This window comes from Castor canadensis, chromosome 7, assembly GCF_047511655.1.
Source record: "Castor canadensis chromosome 7, mCasCan1.hap1v2, whole genome shotgun sequence".
In the NCBI taxonomy this organism is placed as follows: Eukaryota; Metazoa; Chordata; class Mammalia; order Rodentia; family Castoridae; genus Castor; species Castor canadensis.
In genome coordinates this window covers 144039767-144054673 of record NC_133392.1, presented here as the reverse complement: position 1 = coordinate 144054673, position 14907 = coordinate 144039767, and positions in this window count along the sequence as shown.

The following is a 14907-nucleotide window of genomic DNA, read 5'->3' as shown; positions in this document are numbered from 1 at the left end:
GACAAGGGATGGTCGGGCATCTGCTTAGGCAGTGACCCAAGACCCAGAGAGACAACTGAGGGCAGAGTCCGGGCCTGGAATCTGTCCTACCCAGTTCAGGGCCCACCCTGCAGATCTTGTGCCCCATCTGATAAGAGCAGTGGCCTGGAAGTCAGCTATCTGAGTCCCAATTCAACTGTGCCTTAAAGAAGGGTATCTTGGCAAAGCCAATTTAATGCAGGGGATGTTTTGATGTGGGAGGCATTTTGCTAGAACTGAGTCAAAATGTAAAATCAGGTGCTTAGGAAGGACAAACCCAGCCTTTCTCTCTGATGCGCACCCTAGCCCTGACTTTCCCTCTATCACTGATCTTGACTTTTTTCTTGATTTTCACCAGGCCTCTAACCCCTTTTCCATTGTGAATTATTCCTGACCACCAGAGCTGAGAGATGTCCATGGGGTGAGGCTCAGAGTGGAAGTGAAGATGTTTGCTTGATGGTACCACTCTGTGATAAAGGAGTTACAAACTTAATGATTTGGTATTTAGGGTAAACATACTCATATGAATAGTGCTATGTTAATACCTCTATGACTAAATGGCTACTTCAAGTCATTTGGAGTGCTAAAGGCACTGGAAATACTTTTATTTTTTTTTTTTTTCTGGAGATGAAAATTCTTTTTATTAGCATAACTTAATTGTACAAAGGATTTCATTGTATACATGCATATAATGTACTTTGATCAAATTTACCCTATTCTTCTTCCTTATGCCTCCTTTAAAATTTTTTTTTTCATTTTTCTTTTATTATTCATATGTGCATACAAGGCTTGGTTCATTTCTCCCCCCTGCCCCCACCCCCTCCCTTACCACCCACTCCACCCCCTCCCGCTCCCCCCCTCAATACCCAGCAGAAACTATTTTGCTCTTATCTCTAATTTTGTTGTAGAGAGAGTATAAGCAATAATAGGAAGGAACAAGGGTTTTTGCTGGTTGAGATAAGGATAGCTATACAGGGCATTGACTCACATTGATTTCCTGTGTGTGTGTGTTACCTTCTAGGTTAATTCTTTTTGATCTAACCTTTTCTCTAGTTCCTGGTCCCCTTTTCCTATTGGCCTCAGTTGCTTTAAGGTATCTGCTTTAGTTTCTCTGCATTAAGGGCAACAAATGCTAGCTAATTTTTTAGGTGTCTTACCTATCCTCACCCCTCCCTTGTGTGCTCTCGCTTTTATCATGTGCTCATAGTCCAATCCCCTTGTTGTGTTGGCCCTTGATCTAATGTCCACATATGAGGGAGAACATATGATTTTTGGTCTTTTGAGCCAGGCTAAAACAAAGTGAGATCTTAGTGAGGCTCCCACGTGAAAAACAACAAAACTAGAGGTCCCGGTGGGGAAAGAGCACCCAGAAATGAGTATTATAGGGTCCACAATCTGACACAGGTGGTCTCTCTGCCTGGAATTTTGCCCTTTGGAGGGTGGCCTGCCCTTCTGCTAGCCCTTGGGATCTAGTAATCAGTCACAGCACCATGCCTGCCTCAAGTGTAAGAGGCTGACCTCCCATCCACAGTGACAGGTCCAAGGGTGGTACACGATCCAACACCGACCTACTTCCATGGGGTCAAATAACATGGTCCCTGGGAGGGAGTGTTGCCAAGATCTTCCCCTGAGATCATGAACTATAGGATGCCGAGTGTCTGGGGCTGTGGTCCACCACCTTGCCTTTGTGTGAACAGTCAGAACCCCACTTTAAACTTCCTTTCTAACACACTGTTCCACTCCTTATACATTTGGGCAACCTAAGATGCTTAAAGGGGAGCCTGCTTATTAACAGCCCATAACCAGAACCTCCACTCCCCACTTGGTATCCTTATTTTTTAGTGGTACTAGAGTTTAAACTTAGGGCCTCAGGCTTGCAAGGCAGGCCCTCTACCTCTTGAGCCCTGCCTCCAGAACTCATACTCAGAAAAAAAGAAACTTTGTGGTGAGAAAGACTCAGATACTCTAGAGGAAAGCTGCACCAGCTGTCCTTCCATGTTAACCATGCAAATCTTTTATTCATCAAAGCTGGCTCACGTCTGTAATACTAACTACTGGGGAGGCAGAGATTAGGAGAATCACAGTTCAAAGTCAGCTTGAGCAAATAGTTCGAGAGACCCTATCTCAAGAATACCCAATACAAAAAAGGGATGGTGGAATGGCTCAAGTGGTAGAGCACCGGCCTAGCAAGTGCAAAGCTAAGGAGTTCAAACCCCATGCCACAAAAAAAAGAAAACCAGATTAAAAAGAGACGCCTATTTTAGGCACTCATATTGGTGAAGTGTCTGGCTTTCAAGGATGATAAAAGTTTCCAAAAATAAAGGATCAAGATTCAGACTAGAAGCCCAGTGTGGTAGCACATATCTGTAATTCCACCTATTCAGGAGACAGAAGTAGAAGGAAAGCCTGAGCCCAGGAGTTTAGGGCTAGCCTGGGCAACATAGTGAGACTGTCTTAAAAATAAAATAAAGACAAGGATGACGGCTCACCTTTATTAATCCCAGCTATTTGGGAGATGGAGGCAAGATATTGAAGGCCCAGACTAGCTCCTATCTGAAAAAACTAAAGAAAAAAAGGAGGTTGAAGATGTGGCTCAAGTGGTAGAGAGCTTGCCTAGCAAGGCCCTGGGTTCAATCTCCAGTAACACAAAGCAAACAGAGACCACTCAGACTGGGATCAGAGCTCTCACCAACAGAACTGCATGCTGGAAGACAAAAGAGGAACATTTCCTTCAATGTTCTGAGGGGAATGAATTTGTACCTAGAATTCTGTGTCCGTTATGTTTAAGCTGAGACGGGTTAGAAGGACTCATTCATCTCTAGGACATCTGGCAGGGGAATAAGCGGTCAAGCATCGTAAGAATGAAACTGTTAAACACTGTTAAGAACATTAATTTGGGCTGGGGCATGGCTTAAGTGGTAGAGCATCTGCCTACCAAACTCAAAGCCTTGAGTTCCAAACTCCAGTACTGAAAAAAAATATTATTTTCATGTTAATTCTTTAATATATGTACTTTTTAATTTTTTTTCCCCTTCAAATAACCAAATAACTTGAACTGCTGGGAACAAGTCTCTCACCTGCTTGAGCAGCAGTTGTCAGATCCCTTCCCATGCCTGGCTGCCCCAAGTGGGGAGCCGCCAGCCAATCAACCCCTCCCAAACAACTGGACTGCTTCCAAGACAGCCCAGCTGTGTTAGGTTTGGATTTTTTTTTTCCTTCCCAGGAAGGAAATAGGAGTAAAAACTCCAGCCCCACTATTTTAAATTCTCCACTACCACTCTGAGGAACAACTCCAGCCACCAAGGACCACTACAACTGAAGCCAGGATTTCTGCTCCAGAAGGCCTTGCTCCAGTCATGACTACCCCAGACAATCTAAGACAAAACTTGGTAAACTCTAACTGACCCTGATTACCCTGAAGCTAGTCTCACTAGGGGGCCGTGCAGGAGGGGAAGTCTCTTTCCTGATCGCTCAGCAGAAAGTTTATGGTTGTTGCAGCATGAGGCCTGTGAATGGTTCTTATGTAAGGCCTGTGATTGGTGGAACTGGAAGCTGTGTTGTGATTGGTGTAAATACAATCCCTCATTTGAATGCCACACCCATGCAAAACACCTCCGACTGTATAAGCAGGCTATTCAGCTAACTATTTGAGTCAAGGGAGAGATACTCTCCTGTGTTGCCCCCTGTTTTGCTATATTTGGCACAATAAAGCATTCATCCAATGGCTTTTTCTTGCCTACTTGCGATGTCTATCAGGGGAACAGTGAGCTGAACTGGTAATATGAAGAGGAGACAATGGCAGTGGCAACAAGTGGTGGCAGTGGTGGTGGCAGAAGCACTAACATTGAGAAAGGGACTAAAGAGTTTCAGAGAGTGACTGGGGGCAGAGGCAGTGGAGAGCAGAGGTAGGGAACCTATGAAAGTGGAAGGCTGTGAAAAGCCAAACATGGGAGACTGAAGGCCCCAGTCACTGGAGAAGTTCCAAGGAGCTGCCAAGCCTTCAAAGCCCACAACCAAAGGCTTAGGAACCGAAATACAGCTGATGCTGTCTGCTGCTGTTAGGTCTCAACTTGGCATCACTCATGCCATCTTAAACTTTACTTGATCCTAGAAGTTGTTTGGTTCCAGTAGAGATGGGCCGCCCCCCCCCCCCCAGGGGAAACATCTTGTTTCCCAGCACCTATTCCAGAACATAAGACCTAGTTCCTTAACTACCTGTGGCAATGGACAATGGTCAAGCCACAATGAAAAAGTTCCCCCACCCCTTACCAGGTCCTTCCTCTTATAAAAAAGAAAACAAAAAACCCAGTCTGTAAGCAGCAGTGGGCTCTAGCATCTTGCTAGAGACCCCTAGCAGGTTTCTCCTCCTCAATAAACTTGTGCTTGCCTTGAGCTATCTTTTTGTCTATCTCTCTGTACTTTTCAGCCTAACACTGACTGCTGCTGCCATTAACTGTTGCTAAGAGCCAAGTATTACACTAGCTGCTGAGTGCTGGGCCACTGGAAATCCAACTCCAGAACAATGAGCCTCCAATCTGAACATCTGGAGCCATAAGTCTCTGACCTTTCTGCCCTAGAGCTAGGAGCCTCTGACAGTCAGCCCAGCCAGTAAACCTTCAGCACTCAAGGGCCCAACACTAGAACAGCTACTCCTCACCTCTCACAATTTCTGTTTAAATAGAGCCAAAGGACCCCAGCCAGCTGAACGATAAAAACCATGTTGGTTGAATTGAATTGGTTGGGGAGGCAGGACCAGGGTCATAATGAGGATCTGAATAGGAGATACAAATAAAGGACACTCACAAACCTGAAGACTAGATCAGGTTCTTAAGGCAAACAGGAGGGAGAGGATGTGGGGGCAGCTTATATACGTTTGCAGGGAAGGAGAGTCTGCACCAAGGCTGGAACAGAAGGGAGAAACAGAACGTGGTGAAGAGAAGAGAAAGGGTATTTCCAAGTCTCTGTCCAAAGTGTAAAAGCCAGAGAGAATCCTACAGCATTGGAGGGAGAGAAGATGGGTATGATTGGCAGAAAAGAATGCAAGCTAGAGAATAATCCAAAAAAAAAAAGGAATGATTAAGTAAAATTACTCAATTGGCCCAGTATCTTCATTCATAAAATCAGGACACTGGAAGTAACTACCTCATACAATTGTTGGGAAAATTACATGAAATGGTCACAAAGACCCCTAGCCTAATGCCTGGAACGAGTAGACTCGTAAGTATTAGCGCCAGTGCTAAGTAACTTGGCCAAGATCACACAGCTAGGAAGTGGGAGTCTAGGATTTGACTGCTTCTCTGACTCCACAGTCCAGGTTCCCAACTACAATGCTCTAGGAAATAATCACCACCTTTTATTGAACACAAGCCTCACTGGTCTGCGTTAGTCATCTCATTTAATCCAGACAGCACCCCTCAGCTGGGTATGGCCCTTTACATGAGGAAAGTGAGCATCTCTTATCTCACTGGCCCAGGTTCACTTGCCTGCCCCAGAACCCACTCCCCAGCATCACCTTGGAAGTTGAGAGAGGTCTGGATCCCAGTCTAGTGCCTGCTACTGATCAACCTGTATCACTGAACCTGGGATTCTTCGTTATTTAATGAACAGGGTCAGGGTCAGAGACTGATCTTATGTTTCCTTTAAGTTTTACTGTTCTCTCTCAGGAAAATCAGAGTTCCAGGTAGGAGAGAGGGGTGTGTGTGAGACAGACAGGATTCTGGTCCTCATATGACTGCACAACATCAATCCACAGAGATGCAGAGGTGCCAAGAGATGAGGCCAGGTCTCAGAAGCATTAGTCATCGTCTGCTTCCACTTCCCAGGGGGACCTGCAGGGATGCTGCTCCAATTATAAAGGATTGATGAGGGACCTCTAGGATGATGAAAGGATGGGAGAGGAGATGTCAAAGGACACAATGGGAGAAGGGAGCCATTCAGCCTGGAGAAGAGAATGCAGGAAGGGTATGTCTTCAGGTCTCCAGTGGGTAGGGGGTGTGGTGGCAGGGTGAGAAGAACCATGGCCTTTGGCTCTGTCACTAAAAGCAGAATGACAAGTTATTTCACTTCTCCAAATCTTCAGCTTCTACATCTTAAAAAACAAAGCAAAGCAAAACAAAACAAAACAAAAACCAAGCTAGGCACTGGTGGTTCACACCAGTAATCCTAGCTACTCAAGAGGCAGAGATCAGGAGGATCACAGTTCAAAGTCAGCCTAGGCAAGTAGTTTTCGAGACCCTATCTCAAAAAATCCATCACAAAAAAGGGGTGGTGGAGGAGTGGCTCAAGGTGTAGGCCATAAATTCAAAGCAAAGCAAAACAAAACAAAACTCAAAAAACAAAACGAACACCACCCCACCAATCTATACAAATAAATGTACATTATAGCTAAAAACTAGAAGTGACTCAAACAGCCTAATGAGACCTGCTAAGCAGACTGGGGGAAGGTGAGTTGATTACAATAGAGTATCAAAATGCTATTTGGATCTGGAATGCTGAATAATAATAGCTAATATTTATTGAGCACTAACTACATGCCAAGCTTTAGGGGGAGAGGTCTTTATATGTAGTATCCCATTTAATATCCTGGAGAACCTTCTGGGCTAGGTGCTATAATTTTTTCAGGTCAGTTAACATGAGAAGTTAGGTCACCCACCTAGTTAATAAGCGATGGCTTCAGGACTCACACCCACCAGTCAGTCTGATATGGCCGTCCAGGCTCTTGACCTTTACTTACTGTCCTAGCCTGTTGGATATGAGGACCATGGGAAATAGACAAGTGTGTATCTGCAACATTGTTGAGTGGGAAAAGACCTCAAGAGTGGCTGGGATAACATTAGAATGTCGGCATTAACATTAGGTTTGGGGGTTTGAAAATAATAGGCAATTTAGGATGCTGGGCTGCTAGTTTCATTATTCCTGCTTCATTGTTGGTAGTAGAGATGCTGACACATAATAGCTGCGTGAGGAGGTGAGCACAGATGCTCGTGCCTTTCCAGCTCTAATACTGAATTCTCCAGACGAGCAGAGGAGGAGGGCACAGTCACATTTCTCCATCACTGAGAAGACTGGAAACTGGATCACAGGAGTCTTTTCTTCAAGCTTTTCTGTTATTTCATGTTACCCACAGCACTGGTTAGCAACCTTGGCTGCACATTGGAGTCACATGAACAACTTTAAAAATTACTAGCATCCAAGTCTGATCCCAGAGATTCTGATTTAATTGATGTGAGTGGAGCTTGGGAATTCAAAGTGAAAACCTCTGGACTACAGGATGAAGTTCTGATGACTTCACTTAGCATAGACTCTGTGACTTCTTCACGAAGTTCTCCCATATCCTTATTTTTCACCTATTTTCTTTCTTCCTTCCTTCCTTCTGTCATTTTTTCTTCCTCTCTTTTTTTGGGGGGAGTGGGTAGGCGGTACTCAGGGTCTGGAGCTTGCTAGGCAGATGTTCTACCACTTGAGCCAACCCCCAGCCCCATTTTTGTTTTTTTGAAACAGGGTCTTCACTATGTAACCCAGACTGGCCTCAAACTCATAAATCTTCTTGCCTCAGCCTCCCAAGTGCTGAGATTACAAACATGTCCCACCACGTCCAGTTATTTTTCACCTATTTTCTCCACACTAACTACAGTGTCCTGAACATGCTACACCTTGCTTACATTCCTGTGCTTTTATAGAGTATTTCCGCTGCCTGGAATGCATTTCTTCTCTCTATTCATCTTCAATACGTGGTAACCAGCCTCCAAAATACCCCCAGCAATCCCTACCTTGGGGAGTCCTCTCTCACATTGGATAGGGCTGACCCGTGCCATGGTATGATATTGTGGAAATGATGGTGGAGTAATGACTTCCAGGGATGGGTTATAAAAGACATGTGGCCTGCATCTCCCTCTCTCTTGAATCTCTTGCTTTGGGAGATGTCAGCTGTCAAGTCTTGAATAACAGTCCTATGGACACTTCACATGATAAGGAACTGAGGCTTTTGGCAACAGCCACCGGAGAAGGCCATCAATCCAGAGTCATCTTCACTCAACCTCAACCTCATGGGAGAGCTTCAGCTACAACCACTCAGCTATGCTGTTCCAGGATTGTTCCTGAGTCACTGAACGTGTGATGAGGTAATGTTTATGCTTCTAAGCTACTAAATTCTGGGATAATTTTATTATGCAGGAATGGATAACTAATAAAAAAACTGAGCTCAAGTATATAAAATTCTTTAATGATACTGGGGTTTTTTTTGGGGGGATGGGATTGGTTTGCTTGTTTTTTTGGCAGTACTTGGGTTTGAACTCAGGATCTCATGCTAGCTAAGCAGGCATTCTACCACTTGACCTGCTCCACCAACTTTTGTGTTGGGTATTTCTGAAATAGGAGCTTGCTTTTTGCCTGGGCTGGCCTCAAGCCTCAGTCCTCCTGATCTCTGCCTCCTGAGTAACTAGGATTATAGGCATGAGCCACAAGTGCCGGGCAGGACTGGAGTTTGAATTCGGGGTTTTGTGCTTGCAAAGCAGGTGCTCTATTTCTTGAGCCACACTTCCAGTTCATTCTGCTCTGGTTATTATTTATTTATATTTTGGTGGCACTGGGGTTTGAAGTTAGGGCCTCACTCTTGCAAAGCATGCACTCTTCCTGCTTGAGTCACTTTGCCAGTCACTCTGGTTATTTTGGAACTATTTGCCAGGGCTGGACTCAAACTGTGATCCTTCTATCTCAGCCTCCCTAGTAGCTCACATGAGCCACCAGCACATGGCTTCAAGTTATATGATACTCTAGAAGCCTTATTTCTCTGCTGACCTTGAGCTGATCACTCTGTGCCACTTCTCAGCTGTACACATCCCCTATTACACCATTCATCACATGAAACCTACTGTTCACTTGCCTTTCTTGCCCTCTAGACTCAGTTCCATGAGAACAAGACCAGCCACAGTGCAGGGCATCAGTAGGTGATTGGAGAACAAGGGAACACAGATGAGAACTGCCATCTTAGTAAGATCCTCAGAAGCCTTCCAAACAAGCGGGGTTTCTTCTATATACAAAGGCTTCAAGGTACAGCAGCTGGAAATTGTAGGTGTCATGGTGAGTGGGTGGGTCCTGAGCACAAAATCCTGGCACCCGTGGAAATATCTAAGCACTAGATTGCAAGTCAGTAGGTCTAGGTTTTTGTTTTGTTTTGTTTTGCAATGCCAGGGATGGAACGCAGGGCCTTGTTTGTGGGAGGCAAGCGCTCTACTGCTGAGCTGGACTCCAATACTGGGCTTAACTCAGGTCTGCCTGGCAAACTTCCCTGAGCTCTGGTTTCCTTATGAAACAAATTACCTGATTGTTCTTCCAATTCTAAAATTTTATGATTCTATATTTTCAACTCAGGACTTTGTGTTTGCTAGGCAGGCCCTCTTCCACTTGAGCCACTCTGCCTGCCCTGATTCTATATTTTCAGTTAGCACTTACTCTTGCCTCCTAAGAGAAGAGAGGATAGGCTAATAGGCTTGAATCATTGCAAGGTTTCTCCAACTTGGCTGCATATCTGGAATCCTCCTGGAGCTTGTCACATATACCTGCACCCTGTCCTAGACATTCTGGACTCAGAATCTCTAGACCCCTGACACATGGCCAGGGCATCTGTGTTTTTGTACAGTTCCCATATGATTCTGATACGCACCTACAGCATACTAATTAGTGATTGTGGAATCACTAATCTACAATATGTGGGTTAGAAATTTTTTAAAAATCTGCCAGCTGGCTGACTCCATGGTTTACAGTACATCAGTAATGGTTTTGCGTTCTTAATTGTTCACTTTCTGTGAGGTGGGTGTATGTATGGGGCCCACCTTCATTAGAAAAGCAATCAAGGGGTACGTTTTACTGTCAGGACTCAGTGGTGTCTTCAATAAAAATAGCTCTTTGTGTGACCCAACTGTGTAATGCTTTAGCTGGAGAACAGAGTGCAGCTTATTTTAGCCTACATAGTGTCAGGAGCTTCTTTCTTTTTGTGAGATAGTGATGACCAGGAGCTATGAACATTGGTTTTGTAGCCCAACAGTCTAGGTTCAAATCCTGGTTCCACCACCTACACACTGGGTGAATTGCCTGGGTCAGGAAATCTTTCTAAGCCTCACCTTCCTGATTTGTACAAGGGGATACATACACTACTCTACACTAAAGAGGTTAGGATTAAGTGGAACAAGGTACGTGAAACACATAGCCCAGCATCTGGCACTGAGAAGTACTCACTAATTAGTAGAACATTATGGCAAAACCAAACTAAAACACAGCACGTTATATCATTACTAGTAACATGTGTTTGCCCAGTACTCTGTAGATTACAAAGTGCTATTATAGGGGCTGGTGGAGTGGCTCAAGTGGTGGAACACCTGCCTAGCAAGTGTGAGGCCCTGAGTTCAAACCCCAGTATTGCAAAAAAAAAAAAAAAAAAAGTGCTATTATATTTTACATCTAGCCCACGCAGTCTCGCCAAAAACACCCTATGGTGGGCAAGGTAGACATTAGTAACCCCATTTTTCAGAAAAAGAAACAAAAGCTCAGGATTCACTGGCTCCAGATCAAACAGCAAAAAAGTGTCAGTGTCTGAATTCAATCTTGGGTGTGATTCCATGAAGATGAATAATTATACATACGCAGTTGGCAGGCTGAGCATCGAGGGGCCATCTGGCTTAGCAGCCTGAGGAGGCTGTATTTCTGAGCAGCTTCTTTTTTTAGATGAAAGCAAGATGGGAAAAATAAGCTGGCAAACTACTTTCCCTCATTTTCAACATTGGTGTGATTTGTGCCCATTCTGCCCTCCTTCTAATTCCCTAATGCCACTTGTCCATGTATTTCTGAAGTTTGCTCCAGCTGCCCTTGGCTGAACTATTGCTGGCTCTGCCCTGGCCCCACAGCTGGGAGCTGGGAAAACCAAGACAAGGAAGCAAGCAGGGGCAGCTGGAGACATGAGAAGGATGGGCCAACACCAGCTGGTTCCAAGTCTGACTAGGGACCAAGAAGTTAATGGGGAGTGGGGGGCAGGGATCACTGCTCCCCATGTCAGTCAACAGGAGAATGCTCTTTCCTGCCCAACAGATGGGCCCTGCTCCTGGAATAATGTAATAAAGTGCAATACTCCATACGGCACAGACTGTAGCTCTCTTGGGGAGCCAGAGGTCAAGAAAGCAAATGCTAGTTGACTACGGTCGAGGTGTTTTCATAGTAGCGCTGGACTAGAGGTGAGCCTGGAGAGTTAGCAGTATTTACCTGGAAGCCCCTAAATGCAAACAAACATCATGAGAACGGCGTAAGTGTCTGGGGAATGGGAGGGTATGGTAAAGGGACTGTGGAAAAAGCATGCATGGTAAGAAGTAGAGGGTAGGGGAGAAGGGAGACCAGAGAGTGAGAAAATGAGATATAATTCTACAAGAATTGGGCATCCTATAGATTCATTTTGCTTTGTTTTCTTTTGAGTCAGGGTCTCACCATGGAGCTCAGGCTGTCCTGGAACTCTCCTCAGCCTCTTTTTTTGTGGTACTGGGGTTTGAACTCAGGGTCTCACAGTTGTTAGGCAGGCACGCTACCGCTTGAGCCACTCCACCAGCCCTGTTTTCTGTTGGATTTCTTCCAGATAGGGCCTCACTAACTATTTGCCTGGGGAACAGTGATCCTCATGATCTTTGCCTCCTGAGTAGCTAGGATTACAGGCATGCGCTGTCAGTGCCAGGCTCTGCCTCAGGCCCTTGAGTGCTGGGATTACAAGTGTGAGCCATCAAAATTGGCTTTGTCCTGTAGATTATTAACAATGACAGAAACACAAAACAACAGAACTGAAGGAGTCTTAGAAATCAGACCATTCAACAACCACCATCCCAAAACCCAATTTACAGAGAGGGAAGCTGAAGTCAAAAGAGAAGAAGTACATATTCAAGGCCACAGGCAGGACAGGGTAACAAGGGGAGAGACAACCCAGGGCTCCAGAAAATCAGTTTGGTCCTCTTTCTAATAGACTACCTTTTCAAGTTGGTAGTTTGACACGAAAGCCATGTTTCAATCACAACTGACAGTAGAATGCAGGGGGATGACAGAGTGCAATCCAAGAGACTATAAATTAGCTAGGAGGGAGGTGATGGAGAGAGGAGTCTCAACCCAAATATCAAGGATAGGGTGGGAGTGAGAACCAGCAAGGGGAAAGAAGGGGGCTCAGTAGGAAATGGAATATGGCAATGAAGGAGTGTACAGAGGCAACTCACAAGTCATTCTCAGGCTGGGGGTTTTCTCCCTAGGACACAAGGCACTTCACCCCCTCATTCCAGCCCCAAAGGCAGCAGACAAAAATGACTATAACTAGCCTCTACTACCAGCTCCTTCTCCCAGGTTCTCCCTTTGGCCAACCTCTACAGATCCTCTCCTCCTATTCTCCCATTTGGCGTTTTAGAACTTTTGGTTTGCATCTGGTGCAAGGATGTGTGTTTGGACCATTAGGTGTGAAATTAAAATTCACACTATAACCTAAGAGTGTGGACTCCTCCTGGTGGTACAGAGAGCCTGCAGGGCTAGAACTGTAGTGCAGATTTTGATTTTTGATGTGAGAAGCAGGTTAAGTCAGAGCAAGGAGAATAGAAGACAGTCTCTCTTCACCTAGTTCCCCGCTGGCAGAACACAAAGGTAAGTAGCTAAGTGGCAGTCAGCAGGGGGAGGTAACCAAGAAAATACAGACTCTAGTTTGAGAACTTAAATCAAGACCACCCGGGCCATTTAGTGCAAGGGTAAATTATATCCAACCTTATTAAGTACATAAGGAGGACCAAACAGAACAATAGTACTGATAGCTTATGTCTCCTGAGCCCTTAATATAGCTGTTGAGCTAAGTGCTTGCCATACATCACTTTAATGATCTCAACACTATGAGGCAAACACTGTTAGAATTCTCAGTTTACAAGTGAAAAACAGAAGTTCATAGAGGTTAACAAATTAGCATAAGGTGACAGGGCTAGCAGTGTGGGAGCTGTCTGATTTTGAAGTCCACATTCTTAATCCCTGAACTGCTTTCCCCAAATCTGCAGGGCACTTGGCTCACAGTGTTCAGCGAGATGTTGTTCTCTCCCCCAACCCATTTCTTAATAGCACTGAGTATACCACTGAAACCTAATACAGGTCATACAGAAAAGGCTAGAAATCTCGGTATTTCTGAGTCAATCTATCATGAATTATATTACCCATCCCTTGACAGTTTAAAGAAACAGGGGCAAGTGCACAAACAAGTATGTACGTTAGGTACCACCACCCAGTGATTAAGAGCCTGAATTCTTAACCTGGAAGGTAATCCCCATGCACAGGAATCAATGTGATTCAATGCCCTGCATAGCCATCCTTATCTCAACCAGCAGAAACCCTTGTTTCTTCCTGTTATTGCTTATACTCTCTCTACAACAAAATTAGAGATAAGGGCAGAATAGTTTCTGCTGGGTATTGGGGGGGGAGAGGGAGGGCGGCGGAGTGGGTAGTAAGGGAGGGGGTGGGGTCAGGGGGGAGAAATGACCCAAGCCTTGTATGCACATATGAATAATAAAAGAAAAAAAAAAGATTACATTGGGCAGACCCAAATAAAAATAAATAAATAAAAAATAAAAAGAGTCTCAGGTAAAAAACAAACAAAAAAAAAACTTGTAAACAAAAATACATAGTACCTTAAAAAAAAAAAAAAGAGCCTGAATTCTGATGCCTAAGCCATAGCTTTGCCAAATTCTAGACAACAGCCAGATGAAATCACTTCTGTAAGCTTCTGCTTCCTCATACATAAACTGAAGTGAATGCCACTGTGAAAACAAAATGAGATAATGCATGCAGAGCACTGAGTACATTTCCTTCACACACAGGATGGGCCCAAGAAATGTTGGCTGTTAGGATTATTGTCATCATCATTGCATTTTACCAAAACACTTGGCCTCTGCACCTCATCTGGCAGTGATGGGACAGAAAATGAGCTTCCTAATGAGAATGAGTCCCAAGTATAGAGACTCTCCTGTTCTCTGTCACTTTGTGGCCTAGGGATAAGTGGTACCCCAGAAGCGGGACACAGATGAAGGTTCCCACAGGAATCTACCATCTGACATTTTAAGAGTCCAGCAGTCCTCCTCTTCTTCTTTTTTTTTTTTTTTTTTTTGGTGGTACTTGTGTTTGAACTCAGGGCCTTGCACTTGCTATGCAGGCTCTCTACCACTTGAGACACTTCGCCAGCCCCCAGTAGTCTTCTTGAGGAAGGGAGAAAGAGGCAGCTGTGTCTGGTCTCACAGTGGTAAGGGGTTTGGGGACACCGCAAGAATCCAAGAGGCTTTAGGCTGACAAGTCCAGGAAGGGAGAGGGATGAGGAATCTCATTTCATCTTGTACTTACTTCTTTCCATCAACTGAAATGCCATTTCATGCCTTCACAATATCCTACTAGGATCCTGCAATGGGATAGGGAACCAGAGGATGCAAAAGAAACCCAACACATGTTTCTGGAAAAGATTTCCTATATTGCAGCTAGCAAGTACATGTCGATTAGTATCAGGATCTCTTTGCTTATGGAAAGGCTGTTTATCTGCTGTCCTTTGATTCGCTGGAAGATAACCAAAAACTAGAACAAATGACCAAAGGCCTGGCAGTAGTTCTGAGCAATCAGAGGAGAGACTACAATGTCCCTGAACTAAAGGCAATGCATTTTAGTGGCAGGAGAGCCCCCAAAACCCTCTCAGTGACTACCTAGCTTTTAGCTTTCTTGCACATGCACTTTCAAATAACATAGCTGATTTCTCAGTCCACTGCACAATGAGTCACAAATTTGATGTCAACAGGGAAGATGGATATCACCTGGCATATAAAAGGCTCTGAAGAGCAGGCAGCCTGACCAACAAGGGAAGCA